The following is a 15,419-nucleotide window of genomic DNA, read 5'->3' as shown; positions in this document are numbered from 1 at the left end:
GGGATTGGCCTTTATTTGGCTACATGCTATTTTGGAGTTATAAGGAAAGTACCTCCGCATAAAATACAAATGAAAGAATTTGCAAAACACTTCACTACAGTATTTTGCACTCATGACTACTACACCACTTAAGAACTGCCAGTGTATATAGTCACCGGCAATACGTAATTAGTTATCGTTTGTTAGTTCAGGGAGGAATTGTTGAAGAAATCCCACAGAGTTTGAAATGTCCTACTGACAATACTACAGATTATAGAGTGACCAAAATAGTAATTCAATACAATCATTTGCTGACAATAAGTAAAATACAATAAAAGATGACAGCGGGAACCTTTATATACTGTTCCTAATCATGAAATAGCACAACACAACAAAATGAGGTATTATAACAGCTATTTGGATCAGGTACAGAAGTAATTTGAATATAATGTCTTCAGCAATAGAACTTGTGTAAGTATACCTGCGACATCGTCGTTAACAGCACGATCAATTTATGTTGCAGGTGTGCACTGAACTCGGCATGGGACAGTACCATTATGTGCCATTTTCATTTTTAAGGTTTACCCTCCTCGGTAGCCGAGGTCACTAAGGCACATTTATGTGGTAGAGCTCGATTCGGAGGTAAACCGGTTCGAATCGTGGTGATGGATGAAACTTTCACTGCCAGTATTTGGCCAGCAGGGAAGAGAGAAGTGGTCGCGTAAAGTTCATTATCACCGGACTTTGCGCCAATATTCTACATTGAATTCCGAACCCCTCTGCAGTGTCTCACGAAATGCGGACATGTGACTATGTCGATAGTGATTCATCCATTGGATGGGAATTTTAAGCTCGGCGGCATCTTGTTACTACTCGGAAGCAGTAAGCTATGTGTCGGTACCGGGTTTGACCCAATCCCTTCTTTCAACGTCGTACAATACAAACTTTACACCCTACCTTACACACATCCATTAGACTAGTCTACACTGCACGCATGCACGTAAGACACATATGTCTCATATCTGCAGGAAAGGGTCCACTGCACGCGGCGAAATGAAACCCTTTCTGCCTAGGCGGCTGAACGACCCAACCCCCTGAGGTCTCCCAACCAACAATGGCACAAAGCTTTACTTTATTTGCTAATTTTATTGCATTATAATGCTGCTTGCAGTTAAAGTGGTGCTTACAATATAGGTTACAAATGATGGGTGCTGAAGTTCACTTTGAAAATATACAGCGTGATTCTGTGATGATGTCTCAAACTTTCGGTATGATGAAGAAGGGCAAATGTGTCAATTTAAAGTAAGGGACCCTGGCCCGGAAACGACTCCGTTTAAATTTATAAGCGAAAATCGTTCTGATGCCTCTGACAGTGAAGTACATCTGTCGGCATTGTTGTTGTCTAGGCAATTTTCAGAGGCGGTAGTAAGGAATAAAACAAGAAAACAAATCCACTAAATATGAGCTGTTTAATTCATACCTTAAGAACCATGGACACTTGCTTAGTAAAAGAGATACGATTCAAAGTATCGAAGATATCTATAGCCTTTAAGATATGTATTTTAGATCTCGTGTTTACTAGACATTTTTTCCCTGTTTTGGTCTATACTACTAGAATCTCAGGGTAAACAATACTGGTACATGTATTCTATTGTGACAGGTATGAGAACGATTTTCGGTTGTGGCTTTCGACTCGGTTGTTTTGTGCCAGAACTTACACGTTTACCTTTCTATATCATCCCTGAAACTTTGTAACATCATTACGGAATCGTGCTGTAAATATCTTGCCCCGAAATACGTAACGAATCTAGGTAACCAAAGCCATTACTATCGGTGGTAGGTTGCGATAACCAGAAAGACATGAAACTTCCTGGCAGATTAAAACTGTGTACCCGACCGAGACTCGAACTCGGGACCTTTGCCTTTCGCGGGCAAGCGCTCGCAGGAGAGCTTCTGTAAAGTTTGGAAGGTAGGAGAAGTAAAGCTGTGAGTACCGGGCGTGAGTCGTGCTTCGGTAGCTCAGTTGGTAAAGCACTTGCCCGCCAAAGGCAAAGGTCCCGAGTTCGGCGCACAGTTTTAACCTGGCAGGAAGTTTCATATCAGCGCACACTCCGCTGCAGAGTGAAAATCTCATTCTGGAACCAGAAAGACAGTTTGTCTCAGTATTTGTTGTGGTCTCCAGTACAAATAGGTGTCTGATGCATCTCTCCATGGTGGTATATCACGTGCGAGCCTCTTCTTCTCTGCAACTATTTCAACCTACATGAGTTTGAAACTGTTTACTGTAGTCCAGCCTTGGTCTCCTCCTACAGTTTTTAACTCCAAGGCTTCTTTCCACTGCCAAATGCCGCTGGGTGCCTCAGGATGTGTCTGTCCTATCTGCAACTGCTTCATTTACTCATCTTATTTCACAAATTCCTTTTCTCCTTATTTTGACTCAGTATCTCGTCATTAATTACACGATCCACCGATCTAGTCTTCAGTATTCTTCTACAGCACCACATTTCCAAAGCATCTTTTTCTTCTTGACTTAAATGTTTATCTTGCGTATTTCACTTCCGTACAAGACTACACTCCAGAGAAATAGTTTTAGGAAAGGCTTTCTAACATTCAGATTTATAATAGATATTAATAAATTTCCCTGTCTCAAAAACTCTTTTCTTGCTATTCTGCATCTACATTTATACTCCGCAAGCCACCCAACGGTATGTGGCGGAGGGCACTTTACGTGCCACTGTCATTACCTCCCTTTTCTGTTCCAATCGCGTATGGTTCGCGGGAAGAACGACTGCCGGAAAGCCTCCGTGCGCGCTCGAGTCTCTCTAATTTTACATTCGTGATCTCCTCGGGAGGTATTAGTAGGGGCAAGCAATATATTCGATACCTCATCAAGAAACGCACCCTCTCGAAACCTGGCGAGCAAGCTACACCGCGATGCAGAGCGCCTCTCTTGCAGAGTCTGCCACTTGAGTTTGCTAAACATTTCCGTAACGCTATCACGGTTACCAAATAACCCTGTGACGAAACGCGCCGCTCTTCTTTGGGTCTTCTCCTCCGTCAATCCGATCTGGTACGGATCCCACACTGATGAGCAATACTCCAGTATAGGTCGAACGAGTGTTTTGTAAGCCACCTCCTTTGTTGATGGACTACATTTTCTAAGGACTCTCCCAATGAATCTCGACCTGGTACCCGCCTTACCAACAGTTAATTTTACATGATCATTCCACTTCAAATCGTTCCGCACGCATATTCCCAGATATTTTACAGAAGTAACTGCTTCCAGTGTTTGTTCCGCTATCATATAATCATACAATAAAGGATCCTTCTTTCTATGTATTCGCAATACATTACATTTGTCTATCGTAAGGGTCAGTTGCCACTCCCTGCACCAAGTGCCTATCCGCTGCAGATCTTCCTGCATTTCGCTACAATTTTCTAATGCTGAAATTTCTCTGTATACTACAGCATCATCCGCGAAAAGCCGCATGGAACTTCCGACACTATCTACTAGATCATTTATATATATTGTGAAAAGCAATGGTCCCATAACACTCCCCTGTGGCACGCCAGAGGTTACTTTAACGTCTGTAGACGTCTCTCCATTGATAACAACATGCTGTGTTCTGTTTGCTAAAAACTCTTCAATCCAGCCACACAGTTGGTCTGATATTCCGTAGGCTCTTACTTTGTTTATCAGGCGACAGTGGGGAACTGTATCGAACGTCTTCCGGAAGTCAAGGAAAATAGCATCTACCTGTGAGCCTGTATCTAATATTTTCTGGGTCTCATGAACAAATAAAGCGAGTTGGGTCTCACACGATCGCTGTTTCCGGAATCCTTGTTGATTCCTACAGGGTAGATTCTGGGTTTCCAAAAACGACATGATACTCGAGCAAAAAACATGTTCTAAAATTCTACAACAGATCGACGTCAGAGATATAGGTCTATAGTTTTGCGCATCTGCTCGACGACCCATCTTGATGACTGGGACTACCCGTGCTCTTTTCCAATCATTTGGAACCTTCCGTTCTTCTAGAGACTTGCAGTACACGGCTGTTAGAAGGGGGGCAAGTTCTTTCGCGTACTCTGTGTAGAATCGAATTGGTATCCCGTCAGGCCCAGTGGACTTTCCTCTGTTGAGTGATTTCAGTTGCTTTTCTATTCCTTGGACACTTATTTCGATGTCAGCCATTTTTTCGTTTGTGCGAGGAGTTAGAGAAGGAACTGCAGTGCGGTCTTCTTCCATGAAACAGCTTTGGAAAAAGGTGTTTAGTATTTCAGCTTTACGCGTGTCATCCTCTGTTTCAATGCGATCATCATCCCGGAATGTCTGGATATGCTGTTCCAAGCCACTTACTGATTTAACGTAAGACCAGAACTTCCTAGGATTATCTGTCAAGTCGGTACATAGAATTTTACTTTCGAATTCACTGAACGCTTCACGGACAGCCCTCCTTACGCTAACTTTGACATCGTTTAGCTTCTGTTTGTCTGAGAGGTTTTGGCTGCGTTTAAACTCGGAGTGAAGCTCTCTTTGCTTTCGCAGTAGTTTCCTAACTTCGTTGTTGGACCACGGTGGGTTTTTCCCGTCCCTCACAGTTTTACTCGGCACGTACCTGTCTAAAACGCATTTTACGATTGCCTTGAACTTTTTCCATAAACACTCAACATTGTCAGTTTCGGAACAGAAATTTTCGTTTTGATCTGTTACGTAGTCTGAAATCTGCCTTCTATCACTCTTGCTAAACAGATAAACCTTCCTCCCTTTTTTTATATTCCTACTAACTTCCATATTCAGGGATGCTGCAACGGCCTTATGATCACTGACTTCCTGTTCTGTACATACAGAGTCGAAAAGTTCGGGTCTTTTTGTTATCAGTAGGTCCAAGATGTTATCTCCACGAGTCGGTGTTCTGTTTAATTGCTCGAGGTAATTTTCGGATACTGCACTCAGTATAATGTCACTCGATGCTCTGTCCCTACCACTTGTCCTAAACATCTGAGTGTCCCAGTCTATATCTGGTAAATTGAAATCTCCACCTAAGACTATAACATGCTGAGAAAATTTATGTGAAATGTATTCCAAATTTTCTCTCAGTTGTTCTGCCACTAATGCTGCTGAGTCGGGAGGTCGGTAAAAGGAGCCAATTATTAACCTAGCTCGGTTGTTGAGTGTAACCTCCACCCATAATAATTCACAGGAACTATCCACTTCTACTTCACTACAGGATAAACTACTACTAACAGCGACAAACACGCCACCACCGGTTGCATGCAATCTACCCTTTCTAAACACCGTCTGTGTCTTTGTAAAAATTTTGGCAGAATTTATCTCTGGCCTCAGCCAGCTTTCTGTACCTACAACGATTTCAGCTTCGGTGCTTTCTATCGGTGCTTGAAGTTCCGGTACTTTACCAATGCAGCTTCGACAGTTTACAATTACAATACCGATTGCTGCTTGGTCCCCGCATGTCCTGACTTTGCCCCACACCCTTTGAGGCTGTTGCCTTTTCTGTACTTGCCCGAGACCATCTAACCTAAAAAACCATCCAGTCCACGCCACACAACCCCTGCTACCCGAGTAGCCGCTTGCTGCGTGTAGTGGACTCCTGACCTATCCAGCGGAACCCGAAACCCCACCACCCTATGGCGCAAGTCGAGGAATCTGCAGCCCACATGGTCGCAGAACCGTCGCAGCCTCTGATTCAGACCCTCCACTCAGCTCTGTGCCAAACGTCCGCAGTCAGTCCTGTCAACGATGCTGCAGATGGTGAGCTCTGCTTTCATCCCGCTAGCGAGACTGGCAGTCTTCACTAAATCAGATAGCCGCCGGAAGCCAGAGAGGATTTCCTCCGATCCATAGAGACACACATCATTGGTGCCGACATGAGCGACCACCTGCAGATGGGTGCACTCTGTACCCTTCATGTAATGACTCCCCCGGTATGCACACGGAGTGCACATTGGTTTTCTTCCCCTCTCTTGCTGCCATATCCCTAAGGGTTCCATTACGCGCCTGACGTTGGAGCTCCCAACTACCAGTAAGCCCACCCTCTGCGACCGCCTGGATCTTGCAGACTGAGGGGAAACCTCTGGAAAAGGACAAGCAGCCATGTCCGGCCAAAGATCAGTATCAGCCTGAGACAGAGCCTCAAACTGGTTCGTCAGACAAACTGGAGAGGCCTTCCGTTCAGCCCTCCGGAATGTCTTTCGCCCCCTGCCACACCTCGAGACAACCTCCCACTCTACCAAAGGTGAGGAATCAGCCTTAATGTGGGCAGTATCCCGGGCAGCCACAGTCGTAGTCCGATCGGGGGATGCGTGGGACGAGCTGGCCCCATCCGGACCCCCACAGTGATGCCAATTGGCAACAGCCTCAGGCTGTGTGACCGAAGCCAACACTGCCTGAAGCTGGGAGCGAAGGGATGCCAACTCAGCCTGTCCCCCTGCGGGTCCGGGGATTAGAATAGGCCCGAGGTATTCCTGCCTGTCGTAAGAGGCGACTAAAAGGAGTCCCACCCCCTCAAGGGGGTCGTTAGCGCCTGCGTCCGGAGACGGACGGTTCCACGACCTCTATTTGCGGTCATTTTGCTTTTTCACTTCTCGTTTCTTCCTTCCTTTGGTAGGTTCCTTTCTTTGCTCTTTTCCACCTCAGTCTTCCTTACTCTTTCCTTGTCTTCTTCTCATTGCCTTCTCATTGCCTTCTTCTCATTGCCTTCTTCTCATTGCCTTCTTCTCATTGCCTTCTTCTCCTTGCTTTCTCATTACCTTCTCCTTGCCTTCTCTGGTCTCCGCCTCGGCGTTTGAGACAGTCTGTCCTCTTTCTCCCTCTCTCTCTCCTCCTTTTCCTCTTCTTCCTTCCTCCCTGTGCGTGCCTGAAGGCCGACCCACGCGTTCGCACGCGTAGCCGGTGACGGGGCAACGCGTAATTCCCCGCCCTGGGTAGACATGTAAGGCACGCGCGTACCCCCTGGTAAAGGCCAGGCCCGGGGAGGGGTGATTGCCTGAGCTGATACCTTCTGACCATGCCGATTGGTCCCTCCGTCTGGTTCTCGGGAGGTGTGACCTGAGGTGTAAACATTCACCTAAGGCGGGAGTGCCCTCTGAGAGGGTCCCCACAAGGAAGGAGCGCGCCGTCGGAGACGCTGGCAATCATGGGGGATTCCTCCGCAATGGATTTCACTCCATCTGTCTCGACTTCTGCCCAAAAACGGAAACGTGACCAGCCATCAGTGACAAAAGTACTACCGCCTGCCCCACAGTTCTTCGTCGTTTCTCGATCTGAGGACGGAAAGGATTTTTCCTCTGTCAACCCTTTCGTTATCCAGAAGGGTGTAGATGCCATAGCCGGATCTGTCAAATCTTGTACCAGGTTGCGTAACGGTACCTTATTACTAGAATCTGAGAGCGCCTTTCAGGCACAAAAACTGCTTCGGACCACACTCCTGTACACGTTCCCTGTGCGGGTGGAAGCTCAGCGAACTTTGAATTCGTCTCGTGGTGTGGTCTATACTAGCTCCCTCGACGGACTGACTGACGAGGAGATTCAATCTTTCCTCGCTGAGCAGGGCGTGACGGCTTTCCATAGGGTCATGAAAAAGGTCAACAATGACCTTGTACCGACCCGGACACTTTTCTTGACCTTCGATAGTGTTAAGCTGCCATCGCGCATCAAGGCGGGCTACGAGGTTATTTCTGTTCGCCCCTATGTCCCGACACCTACGCGCTGTTACCAGTGTCAGCGTTTCAATCACACTCGACAGTCTTGTTCCAATGCGGCTAAATGTGTCACTTGTGGCACGGATGCCCATGAGGGTGACTGTCCACCTCCGTCTCTTCATTGTGTGAACTGTCAGGGTGACCATGCCGCATCCTCCCGCGACTGTCCTGTCTACAAGGAAGAACGCTGTATCCAAGAAATCCGGGTCAAAGAGAAAGTGTCCACCTCGGCTGCTCGCAAGCTACTGGCTAGTAGGAAGCCCACGCTGCTCCCAGCGGGGAAATACAGTACTGTCCTCGCCTCTCCTCGGACTACCAGGGAGGTGGCAACCCAGACATGCGATCTGACCTTCAGCACCATGGTCGTCCGTTCGGCCAGTGCTAAGATCGTCCGGTCGACGTCTCCTCTTCCTCCCGTCACCCCTCAGACCCACGCACCTTCATCAGCTTCTGCCAAGATGGAGACCCAGAAGTCAGATGCATGAGCCTTTAAGAAGGAACCGTCCCGTGCAGACTTCCTACGTACCTCGACCTCCCAGCCTTCGACCGGTCCTTCCACCAAACGTCCTTCCAAGAAGGCTCCTAGGAAACACAGTTCTCCTTCTCCGCCACGGCGCATTTCTTCTCCTGCGCCACCCAGCGGTTGCCGCCCCAGGCCGTCATCCGTTTCGCCTGGCCGCACCGCTGGTAGCCGAACATCTGGCCGTTCACCGGCGGAGGAAGCTCCCCCTCCCGGCCATCTTCCCAAGATGGCCGATGAACCTATAGACCCAATGGACGAAGACTGTCCGCCTACTGATAGCGGCGGCAGTTCTCGCTCGAAGCCAGGCCCTCCGCGGCCTTCGTGGTGACCCCTTCTTTTATCTTCCTTTTCTTATGATGGCACTTATTCACTGGAATATTCGCAGCATTTCCTCCAATCGAGAGGACTTGAAGTTGCTGCTCCGCTTGCACCGTCCGCTCGTCGTAGCCCTCCAGGAAACGAAGCTACGCCCATGCGATCAAATTGCCTTGGCACACTACACCTCTGTGCGTTTTGACCTACCCCCTGTGGTAGGTATCCCGGCTCATGGAGGGGTTATGTTGCTGGCCCGGGATGATATTTACTATGATCCCATCACGTTGCACACCCGCCTGCAGGCAGTTGCCATCCGCATTACTCTCCCCACTTTTACATTTTCCATTTGTACTGTTTACACTCAATCGTCACCTGCCGTTACCAGGGCAGACATGATGCAACTTATTGCTCAGCTACCTGCACCATTTTTGTTAACTGGAGACTTCAATGCCCACCATCCCCTTTGGGGCTCTCCAGCATCCTGCCCGAGGGGCTCCCTGTTAGCAGACCTTTTCAACCAGCTCAACCTTGTCTGCCTCAATACTGGCGCCCCTACTTTTCTTTCGGACACATCTCACACCTATTCCCATTTAGACCTCACTATATGTACTCCCCAACTTGCACGCCGGTTTGAGTGGTATGCACTTTCTGATACATATTCGAGCGACCACTTCCCGTGTGTTATCCATCTCCTGCAGCATACCCCCTCTCCGTGCTCCTCTAGTTGGACCATCTCCAAGGCAGACTGGGGGCTCTTCTCTTCCAGGGCGACCTTTCAGGATCAAACCTTCACAAGCTGCGATCGTCAGGTCGCACACCTCACGGAAGTCATTCTCGCTGCTGCTGAATATTCCATCCCTCACCCTACTTCTTCTCCACGTCGCGTACCGGTCCCCTGGTGGACCGCAGCATGTAGAGATGCTTTACGTGCTCGTCGACGTTCTTTACGCACCTTTAAACGCCACCCTACAGTGGCGAATTGTATCAATTATAAACGATTACGTGCTCAGTGTCGTCGTGTTATTAAAGAAAGCAAGAAAGCCAGCTGGGATGCTTTCACAAGCACCTTCAACAGTTTTACTCCTTCTTCTGTTGTCTGGGGTAGCCTGCGCCGGCTATCTGGCACTAAGGTCCACTCACCAGTTTCTGGCTTGACGGTCGCGAATGACGTCCTTGTGGCCCCTGAGGATGTCTCCAATGCCTTCGGCCGCTTTTTCGCCGAGGTTTCGAGCTCCGCTCATTACCACCCTGCCTTCCTCCCCCGCAAACAGGCAGAGGAGGCTAGGCCACCTAACTTCCGCTCCTCAAATCGTGAAAGTTATAATGCCCCATTCACCATGCGGGAACTCGAAAACGCACTTGGCCGATCACGGTCCTCCGCTCCAGGGCCTGATTCTATTCATATTCAGATGCTGAAGAACCTTTCTCCTGCGGGTAAAGGTTTTCTTCTTCGTACTTACAATTGCATCTGTATTGAGGGACATGTTCCCGCATGCTGGCGCGAGTCTATTGTTGTCCCGATTCCTAAGCTGGGGAAGGACAAGCACTTGCCTTCCAGTTATCGACCCATCTCGCTTACCAGCTGTGTCTGTAAAGTGATGGAGCGAATGGTTAACTCTCGGTTGGTTTGGCTGCTCGAGTCTCGACGCCTACTTACCAATGAACAATGTGGATTTCGTAGGCGCCGCTCTGCTGTCGACCATCTGGTTACCTTGTCGACCTTCATTATGAATAACTTCTTGCGGAAGCGCCCGACCGCGGCTGTGTTCTTTGATTTGGAGAAGGCTTACGACACCTGTTGGAGGGCGGGCATTCTCCGCACCATGCATACATGGGGCCTTCGCGGTCGCCTCCCTCTTTTTATTCGTTCCTTTTTAATGGATCGACAGTTCAGGGTACGTGTGGGTTCTGTCCTGTCAGACACCTTTCACCAGGAGAATGGGGTGCCACAGGGTTCAGTTTTGAGCGTCGCTCTCTTCGCCATAGCGATCAATCCAATAATGGATTGCCTCTCAGCTGATGTATCAGGCTCCCTTTTCGTAGACGATTTTACCATCTATTGCAGCGCGCAGCGTACGTGTTTCCTGGAGCGCTGTCTTCAGCGTTCTCTTGACCGTCTTTACTCCTGGAGTGTCGCCAATGGCTTCCGTTTTTCTGCCGAGAAGACGGTCTGTATTAACTTCTGGCGCTACAAAGAGTTTCTCCCACCGTCCTTACGACTCGGTCCCGTTGCTCTCCCATTCGTGGAGACAACAAAATTTTTAGGTCTTACATTTGACAGGAAACTTCGTTGGTCTCCACATGTGTCATATTTGGCTGCCCGTTGTACCCGTTCTCTAAATGTCCTCCGTGTTCTCAGTGGTATGTCGTGGGGAGCGGATCGAACCGTCCTGCTACGTCAATATCGGTCGATCGTCCGCTCCAAGCTGGATTATGGGAGCTTCGTATACTCCTCTGCACGGCCATCCATCTTACGCCGCCTCAACTCCATACAACATCGGGGTTTACGACTTGCGATCGGAGCGTTTTATACTAGTCCCGTCGAGAGTCTTCATGCTGACGCTGGTGAGTTGCCACTCACCTACCGGCGCGATATACTGCTTTGTCGGTATGCCTTGTCGGCTACTGGCAATGCCCGACCACCCGTCTTATCGTTCCTTTTTTGATGACTCTCTCGACAGTCCATACGGGTTGTATGTCTCTGCCCTGCTACCCCCTGGAGTTCGCTTTCGTCGCCTCCTTCAACACCTTAATTTTTCACTCCCTGCAACCTTTCGAGTGGGCGAGAGCCACACGCCACCTTGGCTCCAGGCTCAGATTCGCGTCCACCTTGACCTCTGCTCGCTCCCGAATGAGTTTACCCCCGGTTCAGTCTACCACTCCCGTTTTATCGAACTTCGTTCGAAGTTCATTAATATGACCTTCATTTATACAGATGGCTCTAAGACCAATGACGGGGTTGGGTGTTACTTTATTGTCGGGGCACAAAGTTTCAAATACCGGCTCCATGGCCTTTGTTCGGTCTTCACAGCTGAGCTCTTTGCCCTCTACCAGGCTGTCCTTTACATTTGCCGCCACCGCAATTCTGCATATGTCATCTGCTCCGATTCCCTGAGCGCTATCCAGGGCCTCAGTGATCCGTACCCGGTTCGCCCTTTCGTGCACCGAATCCAACGCTCTCTTCAGCAGCTGGTGGACGTTGGTTCTCCGGTTAGCTTTATGTGGGTTCCTGGCCATGTCGGTATCCCTGGGAACGAAGCTGCAGATGCCGCGGCCAAGGCTGCGGTCCTCCAGCCTCGGACAGCATCTTGTTGTGTCCCTTCGTCCGATTGTAGCAGGGTAATTTGTCGGCGCATTTTATTGCAGTGGCATGCCGATTGGGCTGCACTCACAGACAACAAACTTCGGGCCCTGAAACCTCTTCCCGTGGCTTGGACGACGTCCTCACGCCCTTCTCGGCGGAAGGAGGTCGTTTTGGCCCGGTTACGAATTGGCCACTGCCGGTTCAGCCATCGCCATCTACTGACGGCTGCGCCGGCGCCGTTCTGCCCCTGTGGGCAATTGCTGACGGTCTGCCATATTTTAACGGTCTGTCCGGATTTTAACACCCTGCGTCTTGATCTTGGCCTGCCATGTACTGTAGAAACCATTTTAGCGGATGACCCACGAGCAGCTGCTCCCGTTCTTCATTTTATCAATTTGACGACCCTCTCAAAGGACATTTGATTCTGCTGTTTTCCTTTTTTAATCCTATGCTTGTCAGTCTGTCTTTTATCGTGTTTTCCATTTCGTTGCTGTTTTAAACTTGTGACTCGCGGTGCATTCCTCACGTAGTCTGGGCGCTAATGACCGTTGAAGTTGTGCGCCCTAAAACCACAAAAAAAAAAGAAAAAAAAACTCAGCCTGCATCCGAACACAGCAGTTGCAGTCCCTATCCATGCTAAAAACTGTTGTGCAAAGAACGTCTGAACTAATCTACAGAGAGCACAAACAAATCGACTCAAAATTTAAACGTTTATTAAAATACAAGATTGTCTGGTAAATGCAGTAATGCTGCTACTTGTGCACTGCTGACACACTGCTCGGCGGCGGAAGGAGACTACGCGATTTTGCACTATTCAGGTACTAAACCGCGATGCTGCAACTCTCAAATACTATAATACGCCCCAAATTTATGAATTAAACAATGCAAGTACCAAAAACACGCAAAGAAATTAAGAATTAAACTATGTAACAAATAATTGAGCTAGGAGTATACGACTTGCTGCTGGCAGCTGCTTATCCAATTGCCAATCTGAATTTTATCTCATGTCTGTTTTCTGTCTTCTCAACTTCTGCTACCCTTTCATTTCCTTCCTGTAATACCTACGGTCTGGTATCTGTACAAGTTGTAGATAACGCTTTGTCCCTGGGTTTTATCCCTGCTACTTTCAGAACTTCAAAGAGTGTATTCCAATTAAGATTGTCAAAAGCTTTCCCCAAATCTACAAATAATGTAAACGCAAGTTTGCATTTCTTCAGTCTGTCTTCTAAGGTAAACTGTAGGACCAGTATTGCCTCGCGTTTTCCGACATTTTATCGAATTCTAACATTGTATTCAAAGTCGTTGGTTTAGTCTCCTCCTCTCTGTAGGTTCCTTCCACCTTCGAGCCTTCAGTTCATTGCTTAGTTCAGACTTGCCATTAGATCTCTTGATATTTACAGCTGCTCCTTTTCTCTATAAATGTTTTCTTTTTATTTTCCTATAGGGAGTATCTATTTTTACCATAGTCAGCCATGTGTCTGTAGACACGCATTTTTCCTCTGGCCATTCTTTCTTGCAATTTTGCACTTTCTGTCAACTTCATTTACCAATCAAGTGTTAGTAATGTTTCAATTGTGTTTAGAGAAAAATTCCATCAGTCAGCTCTCTCTTTTATTCCTACTCTACTTACTTCATTGTTTGAGTAACACTCATGCAAAGTTCTTACAATATATGCGTACTGAATAAAAAGTATTATACTATCATTGTAGCAAACTTCATTTAGCTAGAACAAATTGAAATATCAAAAGATGTTATGAGGAAATAGCAAGTTTTTGTTGAGGACTGATCTGTTTTCTAAATTTTGTATGCTACTTAATCGTGAATGGTAATTCATTGAATCTGACGAAGCTAATGTAAGTTTTATGGTGCAGTAAACACATGCGCTGTGTCATATTTGCTGCAGTCGTTAATATACAATCTCTAGGCAACATCGACGAATTTGTTGTTGTTGTGGTCTTCAGTCCGGAAACTAGTTTTATGCAGTTCACCATACTGCTCTATCCAGTGCAAGCCTCTTCATCTGCGTGTAGCTACTGAAACCTACATCCCTCTTAATCTGCTTACTGCATTCATCTCTTTCTCCCCTCTACGATTCTTAGCCCATATGCTTCCCTCCAGTACTAAATTGGTGATCCCTTGATGCCTCAGAATGTGTTCTACCAACCGATCCCTTCTTTTTGTGAAATTGTACCACAAATTTCTACCCAATTCTACTCAGTACCTCCTCATTAGTTACATGATGTACCCATCTAATCTTCAGCATTCTTCTGTAGCACAACATTTCAAAAATTTCTATTCTCTTCTAGTCTAAACTGTTTATCGTCCATGATTCGCTTCCATACATGGCTACACTCCATACAAATACTTTCAGAAAGGCTTCCTTACATTTAAATCTAGATTCGATGTCAACAAATTTCTTTTCCTCAGAAACGCTTTTCTTGCCATAACCAGTCCGCATTTTATATCCTCTCTACTTCGACCATCATCAGTTATTTTGCTCCCCAAATAGCAAAACACAATGACTACTTTAAGTGTCTCATTTCATAATCTAATTCCCTGAGCATCACCTGATTCAACTCGACTAAATTCCATTATCAACGTTTTGTTTTTGTTGATGTTTATCTTATGCCCTTCTTTCAAAATATTGTCCATTCCGTTCAACTGCTCTTCCACGTCCTTTGCTGTCTCTGCCAAAATTACAATGTTATCGGCAAATCTCAAGGTTTTTATTTCTTCTCCCTGGACTTTAAGTCCTATGCCAAATTTTTCTTTTGTTTCCTTTAAACTTGCTCAACGTACAGTTTGAATAACATCGGGTATAAGGTACAAATCCTTCTCACTCCCTTCCCTTCCGCCGGCCGATGTGGCCGAGCGGTTCTAGGCGCGACCGCTACGGTGGCAGGTTCGAATCCTGCCTCGAGCATGCATGTGTGTGATGTCCTTACGTTAGTTAGGTTTAAGTAGTTCTAAGTTCTAGGGGACTGATGACCTCTGATGTTAAGTCCAATAGTGCTCAGAGCCATTTGACCCATTTATGAGGTCTGAAGTTATTTCGCCAGTCTCGGACATCTTGCTCACCAGATGGAATTCTCTGTCATGGTCGGCTATCCTAAGGCTATCAGTAACTAACGGAATATCGTCTACTCCCGGCGCCTTGTTTCGACTCAGGTCTTTCAGTGCTCTGTCAAACTCTTCACGCAGTATCATATCTCCCATTTCATCTTCTTCTACATCCTCTTCCATTTCCATAATATTGCCCTCAAGTATATCTTCCTTGTAGAGACCGTCTATATACTCTTTCAAGCTTTCTGCTTTCCCTTCTTTGCTTAGGAATGGTTTTCCATCTGAGCTCTTCATATTCATACAGGTGGTTCTCTTGTCTCCAAAGGTCTCTTTCATCCTACCATAGGCGGTATCTATCTTACCCCTAGTGATATGTGGTTCTATATCCTTACATTCGTCCTCTAGCCATTCCTTCTTGGCCATTTTACACTTCCAGTTAGTTTCAATTTTTAGACGTTTGTATTCCTTTTCGTCTGATTCATTTACTGAATTTTTATATTTTATACTTTCATC

Source organism: Schistocerca americana, chromosome 5, assembly GCF_021461395.2.
Source record: "Schistocerca americana isolate TAMUIC-IGC-003095 chromosome 5, iqSchAmer2.1, whole genome shotgun sequence".
Taxonomy (NCBI): Eukaryota; Metazoa; Arthropoda; class Insecta; order Orthoptera; family Acrididae; genus Schistocerca; species Schistocerca americana.
Note: the sequence above shows the minus strand (reverse complement) of the source record.